A 4,507-nucleotide genomic window follows, 5' to 3' on the forward strand; every position below is an offset into this window, starting at 1 on the left:
ATTCCAGATATCTTTTTCGTTCGTTCAAATATTGGGTTTACAATTTAAGCTCGAACATTTTAAAAAGCAATAAAATATAAAAGCTGAGTATATTAAATTAAAATGATCTTGGAGTCTCACTACGTTGTTACAGTCCATGTCGCCACGTCTGTTAAAACCCTATCTGACGACTGTACTTGTTGACAATAGCCCCGCAGTGTAGTGTCCGTTGAAAAATTTTCCGTCTTATGAGCCCCCCTCCCCCCAGTGGCACAGCGGTATGTTAGAATCCGGGTTTCGATACCCGTGGTGGTCAGAGCACATATAACCCGTTCTGTGGCTTTGTGCTTAATCACAAGCAAACAAACCGTCTTAAGACTTTCATATCCAAAACACACCAACTTCCATAATTCATACAGTGTACGAGGATAACGGTCTCCCAGTGCCTGTTTTAATATCCGATCGGACAGAAATCCATATACTCCGAGTCCGGCAACTTGACCGGAATGTCTTCGTATGTAGTAGCGTGAATACTCGTTTCATTCTGCGACGATTGAACGGAAGGTATGACTGAAAGCCTTTTCTTGGTGAACCTGTTGGCCTCGTTTACAGATGGAGATCCTTCTTGATTATGTTGCGTACTTGTGGACAGCTTTTGCCACTGACTTTTGTGTTCGTGAATTTTCATCTGATACAAGACGCTGCAGTTTGCTTACCACGGCTGGGATACAACTTTTTGCAGATCTCTTTCTGGATGGTCCTGTTTCCCCAAGCTGATCCGTAGTCCTTTATTTTCAAACACTATTAAGTATAGGGGATATCCTCTCTTGTAAATTCTAAATCCTCGATCTCAACACATCAGTATGGTCTGAGTGTATTAGACTATTGCGTCAGAAATGGGTGTTACATGCCCTTCCCAAAATCGATCAATTTTCGGTGGTATCACACTACCCATATAACGCCAAAATACGTCAAAATATATTTCTGATAGACTGAGTTCCACAGCGACTTTATCTCGGCTGTGTTTGTCACGTGATTTGCCTATTAAAAAATCGTTTTAATATAGCATACTGAACCCGCTGTGGTGCTAGATATGTTGAAAGATAGAAAATGCATAATAATAATAAAAAAAATTCAAATAAACATTCATAACGTGATGGAAGATGATTATAATAAAACAATGTCGTTAGGTAAATCCTCGGCACGTGCTAAGTCTAGGGGCTCACGAGGCTTTGTAATTAGCTTGCCGAGATGCATATTGTAAGGTTCGAGCTGCGATATACTGCTGAACATGTTTCGTACTTTCAGTTTTGGAAGTATCAAAATAATAACAGTAAATTTCGCTATCCAGTTAAGAGTAGCCTAGTGTTTATTACACAGCTGATGATGCTGACTAATTTTTCTCCTTCTGATTATCAGTTCCAAGTTAAGGACGCTCATGTGAACTCTTCGGACCCCCCACTCCGAACTTAGGCACGCGTATTACAAAAGGTGTCATTTAGATTAAAATTAAGCCTGGAAAAGTATATTATGAAAAAAACTGTGCTTTTGTTAGGAAAAAGGACCAACCTTTGAAACTGCTTGGGCTCTTTATGGATTTTACTTGCTAGCCACCAGGTGAGTTAATCGTCAAAAAAAGATGTTTCTTTTACAATGGTGGGACAACTTATTGTATCGCCCAATTTTTTCACATTTTCTTTCGAAATCATCGTCTGTTTTGAAGCCCTAATGCGTATAGGTGCAAATTTGTTTCATGGATGATGCAATACTGTCTAATTAATATGTCAGCAGTTTTATGGGCTATCTCGGTATTGCATCAGCCGTTTTTCGGCTATAAATAGTTTTTACTGACAGTCAGTTTAGAGGTCTGCCTGCTATAAAGTGCGCGTGATGCTACCACGGCCTAGAGTTGCGAAAAAACAGCAATTTTTGCTTCAAGTGAAGAGGGACTTTTGACAAAGCAGATTGCTAGAAGAATTAAATCTAACCAGTCTACTGTGAACTGCTTGTAGATATAGCGAGACTGGCTGTGTGGAGCGTTAGGATGGAAGAGATAGGAATAAATCTTTCACAGCTGCTTACGATCGTGTTCTGAAACGCATGAACCTGCAGAATAGTCGAATGTTGTCCACAGATCTAAAAAAAAGCATAGCAGAAAACTTCTGTCACCGCCCGCACCACCCAGTCTCGCCTGTGTTCAGCCGGTCTCCCAGCAAGATGGCCAAGAAAGAAACTCCTCTTCACCAACAAGATGAGGCCCAACTGGGCCAAAGAGCATGCTGATTAAACTGAAGCGATGAGGAGTAAAGTGATCTCAGACGAATCGGAAGCACTTTGTACAATGTCGATGTGAAGAAGAGTTTCATACAGTGTGTTGGAATGTAACTGTGAACCGTCCACAAGGTCAGGTGATATGGAGATGCATCTCTGGTCATGGTGTGAGACATCTGAATTTTATGAAAGGCACTGTCAGTGCCGACAAGTACATCGAGATTCTCGAATCCCGGCTAGAGCCAACATATTGGGATCGCTTTGGTAGAGCTGACCAGTGCACATTTCAGGATGACTTTGTTCCATGTCACATGGATACAAATATTGGTAATATTCATGCACTCTATGCAGTAGACGTGAAATAAAGAGGACGTTACTTATATTGAAAAGAAATCTCAGTTTATATTTCACTGCTTCAGGTGAAGGACTACATTTGAAGAGAAAGGATTAAGACACTATACTGACCAGGCAAACGCCTAGTTTTTCAACCCTATAGAAAACAGCTGGAAAGTAATAGGTAACAACGTGCAAGACAAGAAACCGAGAAGCATCTTAGAACTGCAGGAAGCCCTAATAATAAATTCACGCCTGCCCACGTTCAATCTTTCGTGCATTCTATGTCACAGCGATATCAGACAGTTATCAAGGCCAGAGGGGGCACAACCAAATATTAAAACAAGAAACAAACTCTGTAACCACTTTTTGTCAATTACACTAGTCTTTAAAATCGAGGTTTTCTTCTCAGATAACATTTTCATATTTGCCAAGTGTTTGTTGATTATCTGCTGTAATACTTTTGTCACGGTTGGTTTGTTAATAGATACATATATGTGTTTGGATGACTGAAGTATGAGTCAGCTTATACCACACAATGTCCATAACCGTTTTACACTAGTTCTGACACTTCCACAATGTACAATTCGTAAAAAAAAATGACAGGAACCAAGAAAAGTGTGAAAAAATTTGGTGAAGCAACATTTTTTTCACCACTGTAAATACATAATAAATATTAAGATATCTTATAAGTTTTTCAGGTTTTTTTTTATTTGATATTCTTTTGAAATATTGGAAATAAGGTTACATTGCATCATATTCATAAGATGAGTTGACAGAGCGCAATTATTGTTTCGCTGACTAAACCTTGTTTAAAGGCTATTTAATGATGTTTTTCCACCAGATATTTCCTCCATGCCTTTCTTCGAAACTTTCCGTTGGCCACCCAGTTTTGATCTTTATGGTTTTAGCCTGTCGGGATTTTTTTCCCATCCTTCTCTTCTAAAAAATATGAAAATCAATTTTGAAAATTTTAATGTGTTTACTGAGAGTAAGATAAGCTCACAGTCAACTTGAGAACACATTTAATAGATGTAAATAGGAAAAAAATGGAACGCGGACCAAAGCCTTTATTCATATAAGCTGCGACAAGCGCTGTCGTTGATTGAGAATATTCTCTTCAGCCTAGAGTTTACAGATTCTTTAAAAGCATTGTGTTGTATAATTTTCTTCCATACAATAAATAACTTCAAGATAACATAGCTAGGTTTTATGGAATCATAAATTACACACTATGGCGAAACTTTGAAGATATTCGTGGACAGAGATGCAGGAAACAGGGTTTTAAAGATTCTTTGAAGTTCCTATTGAGAATTTATTCTTTGAATGTGCTCTGAGAGAATTTATAAAACAAAAACAAGAGATATGCACAAAATAATAGACCCTGTAATTAGAATAAATATTTTCATGTGGTAACTTCACTAAATTGGGTGATGAAACTTTGAAATAATATTCAATCAGAAATTAATTTCACTTTTGTTTTATTTTTCACCAAACTTTTCATGTATAACTTTTATATGCAGCAATAGTGTGGTGAATGACACGTGACAAACGAGTAGTAATCAAAGTTTTGGTTGGTGAAGACAGCTCCATGCGACAGATTGAGAAGAAATTTTATGTTTCAGTAGAAGTTGCATGGAAACTGAAGATGGTTCATGAAACTATTACTACTAATAATAGAAAAAAATCGAGGTAGAAAATCCAAACCCTTCAAAGTGATGTTAAGAAGTTGAGGGTATGCTTTTTATTTGATATACAGCAAACTAAAACATATCTTGTCAATAGCCTAGTTGTAAGTACAGGTCTGAAGGTTATCTTCAGAACTGTAAGATACAATGAATACGCTTCTGCTCAAAAACTACTACTTAATAAGTTTGTTTGTTTTTGAATTTCGCGCAAAGCTACACGAGGGCTATCTGCGCTA

General features: G+C 37.8%; 1 long non-coding RNA gene across 1 annotated transcript in view; it reads right to left on the minus strand.

Annotated features, from left to right (window-relative positions):
* Positions 1–3,447: 3,447 nt before the first annotated feature.
* Positions 3,448–4,507, minus strand: part of LOC111085247 — a 29,529-nt gene continuing 28,469 nt past the window's right edge. The window contains exon 3 of the long non-coding RNA XR_002610074.1: positions 3,448–3,525. This is a non-coding gene — a long non-coding RNA (uncharacterized LOC111085247). The remainder of the gene's footprint in view (positions 3,526–4,507) is intronic.

Source organism: Limulus polyphemus, unplaced genomic scaffold (genome assembly GCF_000517525.1).
Source record: "Limulus polyphemus unplaced genomic scaffold, Limulus_polyphemus-2.1.2 Scaffold293, whole genome shotgun sequence".
NCBI classification, from domain to species: domain Eukaryota; kingdom Metazoa; phylum Arthropoda; class Merostomata; order Xiphosura; family Limulidae; genus Limulus; species Limulus polyphemus.